This window comes from Panthera uncia, assembly GCF_023721935.1.
Source record: "Panthera uncia isolate 11264 chromosome C1 unlocalized genomic scaffold, Puncia_PCG_1.0 HiC_scaffold_3, whole genome shotgun sequence".
NCBI lineage: Eukaryota > Metazoa > Chordata > Mammalia > Carnivora > Felidae > Panthera > Panthera uncia.
The window spans coordinates 40,042,703-40,058,836 of NW_026057584.1; the positions used below are offsets into that span (position 1 = coordinate 40,042,703).

The 16,134-nt window shown below is 33.4% G+C and overlaps 1 pseudogene; it reads left to right on the top strand.

Annotated features, from left to right (window-relative positions):
- Window positions 1-8,593: 8,593 nt before the first annotated feature.
- LOC125911380 (acidic leucine-rich nuclear phosphoprotein 32 family member B-like) overlaps window positions 8,594-16,134 on the top strand; it is a 29,384-nt pseudogene continuing 21,843 nt past the window's right edge.

Here is a 16,134-nt window from a genome sequence, read left to right on the forward strand (position 1 = left end):
TTGTTTAAACTATTATATAACTTGAACCGATGTCTCATTTTAACTTTAGAATATGATGACTATTTCATCAAATTAATGATTTTTCAGTGACTGGAAATGCATATCATAAATCCAAGGTAATTGATAACTTCTATAGAAAGGAAACTTTTAATGATGCAGGTCATTATGGCAATTTCATGCACTCTATTATGTGACCTTTAGGACTATTAAATGTTTGTATCTTTCGGTTGTTTTTCTAATCTTACATACCATTTAAGTTGATTTCAGGAAAGGCATGTCCAATAATAAGTGAAATTTAAATTCCAAAATTAAAAGCTATGTTTCAAAATGGGAACTAAATTTATAAGTTCATTGGTATAAAAAAAGAGATACCATATTCCATTATTCAGATGATTATGCTTATTAGTGCAAAAGTCACTTGATGTGTGTGATAAGAAGGTTTCTAGCAGATGTCTCTTTGATGTAAGGTATAAAACAGCACATACCTCATTAAACAACACATCAAAAGCATAAAAATGCAACCATTAATCTATATTTCATAATTTCCCCATAATAACTCTAAGTAAAACTCATTGAACACAAATGAAAGAGCTGTAGAAGAAGGTGATATTAAAATTCACATATGGTTCAGTCCTTGTTCTTTTGAATTCTATCAAACATCTGTTGGTCCAAATTGAATATAAAGAATGAAAAACAATTTAATATATGAGTTATAACTTAGGAACTTTTCCAGTAGGAAAGATGACCACCTTCATGAGTTCGTCAAAAATGTACATGTTATCAAAGAATGTTAGACTTGGTTGAGGTACTAAGTACCATCAAACTCAATTCTTATACTTTTAGGTCAGCAAATTAAGGCACATAGGGATTACCTAACTTGCTTTAGCTCACCCAGTTAATCATACTAGAATCTTGATTAGAACTGAAGTTTTTAGACAAACATTTCAGAGCTCTTTGTAGTACTCTACCATGCTCTTAGAAGTATACTTTCTATCTCAGAGAATCTTCATTTCTTAGATTGCAAAAGGACTTACTTAGAGTTGTCTGTTATTTGGCAGCATAAACAGAGGCCCAAGGCAGGTGTAATATATGACGTATAGAAGGAAGGGTCATTAATGTGGACAGCCTCTTTATTCACTTAATGTCTACTTATTATTCCTCAGTTATGTCAGATATAATTTCCATAAACACATAAATCTATCAATCTATCAATCAATCTATCTATAGCTCACTTCAACATTTACCTGATTCTAAGTCCTGTTTCCTGAAATCCTGAGACCCATTTTTGTCCCTTTCATGGCCACAGTGACCCTTCTTAAGTCATTCACCCAACAATTATCACACCAATGTAAGCTTGACAGCCTATTTTCTTGCCTCATCCAGTGTCTGTGCCTTGAGTGTGGGAATTGTATCCAATTCATTGTTTTATTTCCAACATCTAGAATTGTGTCTGCCTTATTGTAGACACACACACACACACACACACACACACACACACACACACACATGCAAACACAAAAGAAATAATTGACCAAAAGAAATAATTAAGCCAAATTTTAGAAAGAAATCCCTGATTACTTCTTTTCTTTTACCAGTTTTCTGTGAAGTGTGTCTTTCGTTTTCTGGAAAGGATAACAAGTTCCAAGATTTTAATAGGGGTTAGCCTATTTATTGTGTTATAGTGGAATGGATTGCTTTTATGTACTATGGAGATGAGCTCATTCTCTAGAAAACCCTACTTGATCATGAATAATTGTCCCATCTTTCGCTGTAAACTATAATGTAGTTTTTGGTTTCTTTTGTCCTGCTAGATCATTAATGACTATTTGGAATTTATTTGTGACAATCTTCAGTGAAGAAATAACCAATGAACTGTAGTTTTGTTTGCTAAAAGAGTGCCCAAAGAAATATCTTTATTTTATTGAAAATGTGCAGGCTTCAATTATCTATAAATATAGTTGCTATCATGAAATTTAAATATTCATATAATATCAACATCTAACCAAAAAATTATGAGAAAGAAAGATACCAACAAAATAAATTATCTACGTTTTACATTTACCTTCAGGGTCTTGAAATCATGCTAACATATATAAACCGTAATATAACTTTACATGAAATAGAAACTCAAATACTTTTTAAAAAGTTTATCAAAAGCTCTTATTCTAATTCTTATAAAGAACTGTTTTATTGCAAACATGTTGATATGTATTATATTATATAGTGTCTTTGTCATATAGCATCCTCATATAATTTACTTCTATAGAGAATACTCTGAAAAATGCACTTTTACTTACTTTTCTCCTCCCCAGCTTTATTACCTGAATTAAAGCCATTGCCAGCCTTCTATATTTGGCTGAGATGAGTAGGAACTATTACTCAACATTTAATTGCAGATATTTAGATTTTAAAATAGTCATTATAATTTTGGATACATTTTAATATAATTATCATAAAGTGAATGTGTTATCTAGAAAATAAACACAATTAGAACAAATAAATTATTAATAATTTTATTTACATTTGAGTAGATTCTTCCTCTGTTGCATTTTGTCCATTGTTCCATACTACACGGAAGTATAGTTTTAAAAAACCAAAACTTCACAGAGACTTTAGGGGTATTTTGCATACATTACTCATCAAATTCTATGTCCAAGGAGTTTGGTACTACTTTTATCTTCCTTTTGCAGATGTTAAAATTGAAGCACAGAGGGATGACTGGGTGGCTCAGTGGGTTGAGCGTCCCATGATCTTGTGGTTTTTGAGTTCGAGCCCCATGTCGGGCTCTGTACTGACAGCTCAGAGCCTGGACCCCGCCTCGGATTCTGTGTCTTCCCCTCTCTCTGCCCCTCCCATGCTCATGCTCTGTTTCTCTGTCTCTTGATAATAAATAAACGTTAAAAAAATTTAATAAAAAAAAAAGTGAAGCACAGAGAGGTTAAATAACCAACCCAAGGTTATACAGTTTATAAATAGAGGATCCAGATTTCAAACCCAGGCTATTTCTCTTGACTGAAGTATATGTGATATGTTTGTATTTGGGATGGAGTAATATTTGGGGAGGTAAACAATAAAAAAAGAGAAGGTGTGGTCCAAGGATTGTAAATTCAAATACCTACAAGGGACAGGCAGGAACAGAAAAGAGGGAAAAGGAATCAGATAGGGGCTGTAGCAAACCAATGAAATGTACCCATTTGAATGAAGTAGCTCCAACAAATTGTTGACCTGTAGGGAAGTGGATTCATTGTAGCCAAATCTCACAGTTCCAGAGAGATACAACATCCAGATTTGTATGAAAACGTCTCCCTGTTCACACCCCAGTAACTAATCCAAACATTTTCATATTCTCCTTAAACCAATCAAAATATAACAGCTGAACAGACCTAGCCCCCAGAATACAGTTTTTGCTTTCTTGAGAGATTCATGATAACACATTGCAGAAGGAAGATGATGACTTATAAAATGTGAGCACCATTAGATGTGAATTCTAAATAAAGGAGTCACCAAGATTTTTGAGCAAGGAGAGGACTACATATTGAAAGCTGAAAGGAAATGAGAGTTTGCACCTCCATGTGAATGTTTTATTCCGAAGTAGTCCTCCTGACTAGTAGTTTGTTTTCAATGATATTAACAAATTTTTCTTAAAATCTTTTGGTATATATTTTTTCAAATTCTTTAGGAAAAGCTTACTTATTACACATTAAAATGCACCTTATTACTTTATAATAAATAACTTGATTCGTTATCATTTTCAGTACAGTGAAAATACGAGTTATCGAACACATACCATTTAGCAAACTCTACTTGAAACTGAGATCATAATGATGAAAAATTACACTATTTTGTTGGATCTAAGTATAGAGTAGGAAACTGAAAGGAGATAATAATTTTTAAAATGTATGTCCTCTGGTAAGTGTGGTATTAGTATGATATGCAAGGGATACAAATGATTGAAAGAAGAGAGTGAATTGTTCTGGAGAAGTGATTAAGGCTCACAGAAGCAACAATGTAATCATATTGTTTGAGTAGGACTGTATAGGATGAATAGGAGTTTTCTAAATAGACAATAGAGATAACATTCAGGAGTTCCGAATATCATTGTTGTAATTATAGTTCATACTCCCTAATTTAAGTTTAGTATTCTTAGTTGCTTATCATCCCTATTAAATTAAAAATTCCTTCTGTGAAGATAAACATTTTAATTTCAGAACTAATGGATAACCCCCTGAATATTGTTGAACAAAGAAAAAGAGCTAACTCAAACTAGCTCAAGGATTCAACCAACCAGTTTTTTTTCAGAGTTGTTTTAAGTTATTACTCTTTACTTGCTTGTACTGACTATTTGCATGTATAATACAAAGAGCCTTGGTCCCATACGCTTATTTGTATGCTAGGCCCAACGCCTCTTGATACACTTTACCATCTTCTTTGAGCATTTTGGATTTTAGAAGTCTTACATTATCTGCATTTAATCCTATACCGGGTCCTGCTCCTTGACATCCTCAGTTGTTTTGATCAAAGAATCCTCTACCTACCAACCTTATATCCAAGAAATCAGTACTCACATATTAGAGATGGTTTCTCATGAGATAGGTATTCAGAAGGGATAAAAAAAACCTGGTTTACAAAAGGTTTATAAGTTGATAGCATGAATATAGTTATGTTAGAGCCATACATCACAAATTAAATCACATTATTACAGCCTTGCTTAGAATTACTACATTTCTTAGGAACAAGACCAAATGATTTTCAAGATTAAAGGTTTATGTCTTTCTTTTTCATTTTCACCTTACTCTGTTTAAGAAATTTCTTTGTTCATGTAACTAAATACAGTATTTCTCTATTCTAGGGGAATATAATTAAAGATTTCCTTTTGCAGGATTATACCAGCTATACAACAAACGTAAGAAAAACAAAAAGATACCCTCTTTCAGAATGAGATACAGTATTATTTATTTCTAATATGAAATTTGGGTTTAGAAAAGAATCAAGAGGTAGACTGAAGTTTATAGGATTGCTACCTTTCTAATACCACTGACATCTTCAACATGATTTCACTATCTTAAGATAGTCTAGAATTAATTAAATTGTGTTTCTTAAGATAGGTGAGCAAAATAGTGAATGTAAAATATCAGTCTAATATGAGAACATCATGGGGCACCTGGGTGGCTCAGTCGGTTAAGTGTCCGACTTCGGCTCAGGTCATGATCTCATTGTTTGTGAGTTTGAGCCCCACATCAGGCTCTGTGCTGACAGCTCAGAGCCTGGAACCTGCTTCAGATTCTGTATCTCCTTCTCTCTCTGCCCCTCCTCTACTTGCTGTCTGCTTCTCTCTCTCTCTCTCTCTCAAAAAAAATAAATGTAAAAAAAGTTTTTTTTCAATATGAGAACATCAGTATTTCAATTATTACCAAGACTTTCCCAACAAGGTTATGTAGAAGTAATTCCACTAGGCACTCCTTGGGTACTTAAGAGGTGGAAGGAAACCTATATGTATTGGTAACTTTCTACAAGCCACAAATGGGCTGTACAATTTACATGAGTTACTTTATCTCACCATGGGTGGGTTTCATTGTTTGCATTTTTCCTGTGGGAAAACTGAAGCTAAGAGAACGTAATTGCTGTCTATCTCAACCATTAAGCAGCAGAGCCAGGTTTAAATCCAAGTGTCTTCCGACTCAGGAGTTTATTTGTTGAAGACATGATGTCCACTTCTAATGCATATTCAAATAAATTTTGTAGAGATTAGCATGTTCACAAAAAGAAGGAGAAAAATGCGAAGTAGTATGTTAAATAAATGACCTGTGGGAATTCAGTAATTAACGCTGGACATATCAGTAGAATGGTAAGAAAGCTAGACTTGTGTGACATCTTGAAGGAAGGAAAAACAAAAGTGAATTAAATAGTGATCAGAGTAGAACAAGAGTGATAGAACTGCTAGTGAATAGAATGTGAAAATGGACAAAAGAAGTAGTATGCATGGGTTTTCATACAACTTTGAGAGAGACATTAACCTGGAATGGGAAGAAGTTACTTTGGGGAGTAAAGGGAGAAAAGGTGGAATAACAAAGTGTAGATGTGCAATAGTGATTAGACTGTACTTGAGCTTCAGCAATCCATTTGAATTGTGAACGGAGAGAAAATAACATGAATGGTAATACTTCTGTAGAAGACATGCATTTGATTACTTTTCTAATTTCTAAACATAAGCTAACAAAATACAAACACACACAGACTTACACACACACACAAGAGCTAGTTGATTTTCCCGAAGTGGAAAGAAAGGAAGACACATGCACATTCATCACCCTTTATACCTGTAATAGAGATTGGATGGGAGGGTATGGTGTAAAGCAACAAGATATATGTGTATATATCTAGAAAAATATAAACATATACATTACATAATTATATATAAGTAAATATTTGAGAGACTGAGGAAGGAAATGGTGGTCATTTGTGGTCTCCTCTTGCTTTCCAAACACACTACTACCACTGCAAAATAATCATAAAACAACAATAAAGATGCATTTTCACTTTTGAGTGCACTAGCCCAAGAAAAACAGTGCCTTCCTACCGCTCCATGAAATTAAGGACTCTCTTCTTTAGTATTTTACGGTAAGAGTCACCACTTTGAATCATGTACTCATGATACTTTTTTATATCATGCTAGTTAGTTTTGAAATGATTCATTCTAATTTACTGCAGACATCTAAAGTTTTAAGGAAAAAATATACTTGAAACTTATATCAGATTTATGTATACACCTGTAATTTTAGCCAACTTATGAAAGCATGATATCAATGCCCTGAAATTTTGAGAATTCCTTCATTTTCTAAGCCCAAATGGCATAAAGAAGTGAAACAGATTCATTTTTCAGTAAAATCTCCAACTGCAAATATTCTCAGTTTTGACATATTTTTGAGAATCACTGACTCCTCCACTCTTTCCAGCATGCAAACATTTAGTACATTTTACCCCACTTGCTTCATTCTTTAAAAATAAAACAATTTCAACAATGCAGCTAAGAATGACCAAGCCATGATTATATAGCCATATTCTAGGAAAGCCATTATTTCTTTTTTTTTCTTTTTAATGATTTCAGGGATAGCATTTAGTGATTCGTCGCTCACATGTAACACCCAGTGCTCTCCCAACAAGTGCCCTCCTTAATGCCCATCACCTATTTAGCCCCACCCACCCAACACCCCCCCACCCAACACCCTTCCAGCAACCCTCAGTTTGTTCTCTGTATTTAAGAGTCTCTTATGGTTTGTCTCCTTCTCTGTTTTTATCTTATTTTTTCTTCCCTTTCCTTATGTTCATCAGTTTTGTTTCTTAAATTCTGCATATGAGTGAAATCATATGATATTTGTCTTTCTCTGGCTTATTTCACTTAGCATAATACCCTCTAGTTCCATCCACGTTGTTGCAAATGGCAAGATTTCATTCTTTTTGATATCTGAGTAATATTCCATTGTTTATATATATGACATCTTCATCCATTCATCAATTGATGAACAGTTGGGCTCTTTCCATACTTTGGCTATTGTATATAGTGCTTCTGTAAACATTGGAGTGCATGTGCCCCTTCGAATGAGCATTTTTGTATACTTTGGAAAAATACTCAGTAGTGTATGCTGGGCCATAGGGTAGTTCTATTTTTAATTTTTTGAGGAACCTCCATACTGTTCCAGAGTGGCTACACAAGTTTTCTTTCCTACCAGAAATGCAAAAAGGTTCCTCTTTCTCTGCATTCTTGTCGATATTTGTTGTTGCCACAGTTGTTAATTTTAGCCATCCTGACAGGTGTGAGGTGGTATCTCATCATGTTTGATTTGTATTTCCGTTATGTTGAGTGATGTTGAGTATCTTTTCATGTGTCTCTTAGCCATCTGGATGTCTTCTTTGGAAAAGGGTCTATTCATGTCTTTGCCCATTTCTTCAGTGGATTATTTGGTTCTTGGGTGTTGAGTTTGATAAGTTCTTTATAGATCTTGGATACTAACCCTTTATCTGATATGACATTTGCAAATATCTTTTCCCACTCCATCAATTGCCTTTTAGTTTTGCTGATTGTTTCCTTCTCTATGCAGAAGGTTTTTATCTCGATGAGGTCCCAATAGTTCATTTTTGCTTTTGTTTCCCTTGTGTCTGGAGATGTGTCAAGTAAGAAGTCAAAGAGGTTGTTGTCTGTTTTCTCCTCTAAGATTTTGATGGCTTCCTGTTTCATGTTTAGGTCTTTCATCCATTTTGAGTTTCTTTTTGTATATTGTGTAAGAAAGTGATCCAGGTTCATTTTTCTGCATGTCGCTGTCCAGTTTTCCCAACACCATTAACTATTGTTTCTTAAATCTGATTATTTTTCCATAATCTTATCTAGAATTGTGACTGTTCCGAATAACATTTTAAACCTGAGATTGGGTAGAATTTAAAAAGCCTGTATATCTAGTATTCTTTTTTTTTTTTTTTTTTTTGTGTGTTGAGTACATTTGTGTTTACTTCCCTTGATTTAAGACTAAACCAGAGGAAGAAAGTAGGATCATATACATATTAGGTTCATTTATTTGAGTAAAAAAACAAAACAAAACACATGGTGATAGGCTACCAGTCGTCTGTAGGTGACAATAACAGTGTGGAAAATGATTCTACGGTAAGTAATATTTATTCTTAAAATAAACTACAAAAATGAGGCATACGTGCCCATAGGGAACTATTTTCTACACACTAAACCAAGCATTATTACCTCATTAATCTTAATTTCTTTCTTACTTAAGAAATCTCTGTGTTTCTTTTAAAGGCTGTAATGTTTTCTACCTCAATATGTTGTGTATACTTTGAGATTGAAAGGCAATAAGTGCATAGCTAACTTTGACACTTAGTAGGGAATGTGCTGTCATTTTCTTTTACCTCAAACACAGGAGAGAAACAGAAATATTTATCCCATCTGGATAATAAGCAAGATTGCCACTATAAAAAGGTAATACTATAAAATTCATTGTTAGAAGGACATGGTAATAATAAGAAATCATATTATGGTCCACTTTGTGGCCATAATGTGATCATGGTAATAATATTGGAAACATCACAGCTACTAATATGGTTTCTGCTCATATGCTTATTCTGAAATTTTATGGAATCATATTTTCTTATATACATTTATCTTACCCACTAATTTTAATCTGCTTTCCTACTCTGAGAATGGATTTAGCATAGTATTTTCCTACATTAATTTGCCTTGTTTCGTGGCTTTATTTCCTACTTTTTTTGGTAAACATCTCCAAATCCCTTACATTTGATCCTTGCTATGAGCTAATGGACAAGTGACTACAAGGCATTCAAATAGGACATTCAGTGCAGGACCTCTTTTCTTTATCACATTGTCTCTGTTTCCTCTCTACACTAGATGGCAGAACCATTCAGCATTTATCATTCCCACTCTATTCCCCAGACAGGGGCATTAGGAGGATGAATGTATCTTCCCCTTTGGATCAAATATGCAAAAGCGGTAAAGCTATAAATTAAAAGGAAAAGAAAATCCCACTCGTAAATACATCTTTTGGGCTCATACAAATAGCCAGCTAGCATTTCAAGGCTCACAAACCTGAGCACATGGTTCCCTTTGTTCCTAGCAGGACAGACTTGCTCAAATGAGAAGGAAAGTGTTAGGTGACTTGGATTTGATCAAACTAAAATTGCCAAGTAACTTTCAATGAGTCTCTGTTTTCCAGTACATTTTGGTAGGGCTGTTTGAAAGACTGACACAGATTTGTCATAAGCAGTGAAGAAACCAGAGACAAGAAATTCAACTTTTAAGCTTCTATTCCATATCAAAGAATTTAGGGAGAAGGAGGAAGAAAGCCATTTTTTGAGGTCAGTTTTTTAAAGGTGCAAGAAGCTATACGAAGACTAATTTTAGATGGAGAGCACAGCCACATTCCGTGATATAGCTCTTGTAGGAGGAAATGAACAGTTTTGTTGTGGCTATTTTACTTTTTCTTAAACCACAGGCTTTGCTTCTTCTAACTTTGAGTCTGTGGCCTATTTCAAAAGCCAGGAGAGGATTTAGAGAGGTGTGAATTGTGTGTTAGCTCTATTCACTTATTTTAACCAAAGTACCTTCCATGGTCTGCCAGGGGAGGGAATGGGCTGCTTTTTCACTGGAACCTGGTCAGCATGGGAATCAGATTCAAAAGAACACATATCAAAATCTGACATGATCAAGTAAAAAGGAAAAGCCGGGCACACAATAAACATTATTCATCTGTCCAACAGTGCTGTAAGGTAGACAGATCTTTTGTCTCTGTTTTTTTTTTTTTCATCTGATAAGTGATGAAAATGAGGATCAAATGATGTGCTTAATGTTATATAACTTGAAAGTGTATAGCGGGAATTCAGACTTCTGTCTGTAGGATTCTAAAATATGTTCACTCTAATACGCCTAAAAATCAAGGATCTGCTTGGAAAAACTTTATTCATATAGAAAGGAAATGGTATTTATCAATTATTTTGTACTATGCACCAGCTCTGGGCTAGGTGCTGGGAATAGATAGGCAAAGAGGGTGGAGTGCCTGCCCTCAAAGATTCAAGTAATAAGCTCAAAGAGTTGATCCTTGTGACCAGCCTTCAGAATGGACTTATTATTTCTTCTTTCCCTTATTCTAGACTTACAGAAAATGTGGTTTGGAGATGCTCAAAAACTGAACCAAAGTCACATGGGATAAAACCAAAAATGATGATTGAATTTTTTTCCTTTAATTTTAACACCATGACAAATGAGAAACTCACTTGAACAGACATGTGAGGCATAAAAATGGTAATTAGCCATTTCTATATGATTTATCATACAATTTACACCCTCCATGTATTTTTTTAAATTTTTTAACGTTTATTCATTTTCGAGACAGAGAGAGACAGAGCATGAGCAGGTAAGGGACAGAGAGAGGGAGACACAGAATCCGAAGCAGGCTCCAGGCTCTATGCTGTCAGCACAGAGCCCGAAGCGGGTCTCAAACTCACAACTGGGAGATCATGACCTTAGCTGAAGTCAGATGCTCAACTGACTGTGCCACCCAGGCGCCCCAACACCCTCCATGTATTTTTCATATACTATTTTGCAATATCCTGTAACCCTCTTACGAGATCTTCTTTATTTTCTCCCACTCCCTTATTCCTCCATTTTCTTATTGTTGGTGTGATTTTAATTAAAAACAAGAAAAAAGCTATTTATCTCCACATAACTAAATATTTTCTTGGTCAAGGAATTTTGTGAACTGATTTTAAAAGCATCTGAAGTTGGAAAGGTTCTAAATAGAAATTATGTGATAAGTTGTTTTCATTTGGGAAATAGTTTTTTGTTTGTTTGTTTTAACCTATTCCAATTTTCAAGTATCTAGCTGCTAATGAATTATAGAAAAAAAATAAACAGAGAGGAGAGGGGTGGGGGGATGGGTGAAGCAGGTAAAGGGGATTAAGGAGTGCATTTGTTGTGGTGAGCACAGAGTAATGTATGGAACTGTTGAATCACTATATTGTACACCCGAAACCAAGATAACTCTGCATTTTAACTATACTGGAATTAAAAAGACATATGTATACAATAAAAAATGTATGTCATAGAAGTTTAAGAAAGCATTTTGGAATGAACTATGCTTTGACAGTTTATTTTTTTATGTTTATTTTTATTTTTTTTCCAATATATGAAATTTATTGTCAAATTGGTTTCAATGACACTTTATATTTAGAGTTTGATAAACTAAACACTACAAATTGAAACCTAGGTACTTATAAATAATCCTTTACTGTTTTTTCTATTATTCTGAAAAATACATATATAAAATATACCATTAGCTATTAGCACACTTTACTTTTGAAAAATATATGAATTAAATTTACTTTCATAAAGAAATATTTAAATATGCTTAGAAACATGGGTTCATTTTTAATATTTTTTTGTTTTTAAAAGGTTTCACTAGGTAAACATGTTTATTGTAGAAAAATTAGAAAATATAGATAAGTTTAAGGAAAAACGAAAAGGAGCTTAAAACTACACATTTTCTTTTAATAAACATTTAACCATTTCATCCACATATTTCTATTTCCTATTTTCTGTATACCTTTAGTATCTATTTATATAAAAAATTATACTTTAAATTTTTAATGTACTTTATATACATTTTATGTACTTGTGCATGTCTGTATGTGTGTGCACTTAATGTTTTAAATCTTTGGGTAATAAATGTGGTCATTGAAGGGCACTTGGATGGCTCAGTCATTTAGGCTTCTGACTTCTGTCTTGATTCTGGCTCTGGTCAAAATCTCATGGTTCCTGGGTTTGAGCCGTGCATCAGGCTCTGCACTGACACCACAGAGACTGCATCACGTTCTCTCTCTCCCTCTCTTTGCCTCTCTCTCTCTCTCTCTCTCTCTTTCTTCTCAAAATAAGTAAATAAACTTAAAATAATTTTTTTTATAAAAAAATGCCACTTCCTACTTGAGGGGTCTAGGATGATGCCAACTAGTGACATAGGCAATAATTGTCTTTCCTTTTTATGTGCCGCATTAGAAAACCATCAAGAAACAAAATTATATTTTCTACATAAGTCATAAATAGAAATTCTTTGTAGTTATTTAAAAATTCTAGTGGAGTGTGCACCTTTATAAGCTAGAATATTCATCCATCAGATGGCATATAGATATATATCTCTTTTGATGTCATTAAAAGATAGCTCGTGTAGATAATGTGGTTCTAATTCTGCTAATAGCTAACTTTGTTGAACTGAACTTATTTTCTTCTGTACAAAGAGGAATTTATATGAACACTGGAGTCTTTCTTACAGCTCCAAAATAGTACAAATTTGTGACTTAATACATTCTTTAATATGCCATCAGATTAAAATAGAATCTAGTTAAAAGTGAAAAAATTCGCTATGTATGTGGTAGTAAAAGGAATTATAAGATGGTTGTAGAAAACCACAGTTCTTTTAAGTGCGTTCAATAACAAAAATGTTCACTTCAAGACAATTTTTGTGGTTATTTCTGTTAGTCAATTATTGCAAATTTTAATGTAACTATAATGAAGAAATTTCTCATATATAAAAATGTCTGACATATTTCTTTATAAATTTTAATTTACTTAATTTCTCAAACTATTCTCAGTCATAAGTTCTACTTGAAATGCTAAATGTAGTCAATATCAATAAAAAGTGGTATATGTGAAAAAGATTGGGGCAATTTAAGTTGGCCAAGTGACAGTATTTGTATGCTTTTTGAAATACGCACAAATGAATAATTTGCTTTCAAGAATTTCCATTATTCGCTCTTGACTGTATTTTTATATTAACAAATATCACATTTATTTTAAAATATTATTACATAAAATATTTAGTTCTTTCTCTCCCCCAAACAAATGCTATATTACATGATGAAGAAAAGGGTAAAAGAATTCTAAGTTAATGAATTATTAAAGTACTTAGATATATAACAGATACCCTGATTCCCATTTGCCTTTTTTAGACCTTTGCCTCTGGGGGTATAATGACTTGAAAGCATTTGCTGAGAAAAGGGGTATATTGACGGTAAGCTCAGAAAGAGATGTACATATTTCATAAAAATTTGGCCTTTCTACAAGTTTATTAGAACATGTTGAAGATAGTATAGAAGAAACATAAAGACCAAAAAAAAAGCATTTCTGAGAAGTAAATCAAATTATACAAAATGATAAAGACGTCTCTCTGACTATTTTTAATTGTAAGATCATGCAGAAATGTGTGTGAACTGATACATACTCATTTAGAATATTATTTAGAATAAATAATGATAGGTATACCTTTAATGTTTCTAGTTAATTATCTTCAAGATGGTATATAACATCTGTGATTGAAAACGATATATGGTCTTCTACTTTTTTATATAATATTGTTTTCAAGAAATGCCAAATCTAAACTTTTAAATATATATTCACACATTAAGGTTCTTATTCTTTCCTTTCCTTTTTCAAGTTTACTTTTAATTTTAACAGCACAAGCAAATGCATAAATTCTTTGGACACACAACCCTTGTTACCATTCAACTTTGTCTGAGGTATAAATGCATAGGACTTTGGAAAGGTTAGCTCATTTCTAGAGATTTGAGAACAGGCATAAACAAAAAGGCAGAGAGAAAAATATAAAGACAGTCCTTTGTTCTAGGGTTCTTACCCAGGGTGGTGTTTATATCCACATAATCCATATCCACATAATGCATAATCCACAGCAATCTTCTTACATAGAGGATATTACTGGAAAATGGTTTGTTTCTGCATGGATTGTTTCACTTCTCCATTCATCCAACCCTCTCTTTCATTTAATTTCTGTTTCTCCTTAAGTATAGCCTCTACCTCATTAAGCTTTAGCTTCCTGCTTCTGAGCTTCCCACATAGATCTTGTCTCTCTAGAGTTTCTATTATTTTCTTGCTTTTATCTTGTAGCTTTTTATTTTCAAGCTTTTCCCCTCATACTTTACATAGGTCAATTACTTCTTTACTCATTCTTAATATCTTGTGTTATCCCTCATTATTCTGAAATTTTACCTTATCTTTAATGGATTTTTAATTATCTTATTTATATAATATATTCTAGTATGTACCTTTTAATCTTTGAACTAAGATGCTTAATTTTTAATACTGTTTATTTTGGAATAGTTTTGGATTTAGAGGATTGTGAAACCAGTACAAAGAATTTGCAAAGACTTTGTGCCTTATTTTCCCTGTTATTTTTTTAAATTTTTTAAAAATATTTTTATTTATTTTTGAAGGAGAGAGAGACAGAGCATGAGTGGGGGAGGAGCAGAGAGAAGGGGAGATGTAGACTTTGAAGTAGGCTCCAGGCTCTAAAGTGTCAGCACGGAGCCCAATGGGGGGCTCAAACTCACGAACTATGAGATCATGACCTGAGCCAAAGTCAGACACTTAACCAACTGAGCCACCCATGCGCTCCTGTTTACCCTATTATTGACAGCTTCCACTAGAATGGTACAGTTGTCACAATTAATGAAGTAGTATTGACACATAGTTATTAACTAAAGTCCTTTCTTTATTCAGAATTCGTTAGTTTTTATCTAATATCCTTTTTCTATTCCAAGAGCACATTCAGGATAATACTTTGTCGTGTCTCCTTAGGCTCCTCTTGACTGTGACACTTAGACGATGTTTGATTTTGATAACCTTAACAGTTGTGAGTATTACTGGTGGGCTAGTTTGTAGAACATCCTTCAACTGGGATTTATCTAATATTTTTCTTATTATTAGACTTTGTTAAATGTTTTTGGGAGGAAGCCACGCAGGTAAATTGCTATCCTCATCACATCATATCAAGGGTACATGATGTCAACACTGTTTATCATTATTGATGTTGACCTTGATCACCTGGCTGAGGTAGTGGTTTTTAAGTTTCTTCACTGTACAGCTACTCTTCCCCTAGCCCCATCCTGTACTGTACACTTCAGAAGGAAGTCGCTATGTCAGTCCACACCGAAGACCTGGAGAGTTTTTCTTTCCGTTCTTATCTACATAAATTATTTGAAATTTAACTACATAGGATATTTATCTGTTTTCTTAAACATATTTTTATTCAATAATTTGCATTAATATGGACATTTATTTTTATTAATATGGATATCAATATTGGATATTTATTATTTTATCCTTTGTATTATAATCCAATGCCACTTTTCTGTTGCTCAAATTGTTTCAGATATGGGCATTAGTAGTTTTTTCAGTTGGTTCCTGTGTCCCTTATGATACACTTCCAATACTGGTTTTTTGTTGGTGTTTCTGTTTGTTTGTTTTATTACTTGGCTCCTTTTTGGCACTGTTCGATGCTTCAAGAACATCTTGCATGTTTCCTACCAGAGCCCGATAAAGGGTCATTTTCCCAAGGAACCTTGAATCCTTTTATTGAGAACATTAGAAACTAAAATCTAGATATTGGGTATAGTTGTTGCCAATGGTCTGCCATTACTTCTAGGTTGTCTGAGTTGAGAAAGTAAATATATATACTTGTTGGTGTGTGTGTGTGTGTGTGTGTGTGTGTGTGTGTGTGTATACATCTATATCTATCTATCTATACACATATATATAGATGTATATATCTATAC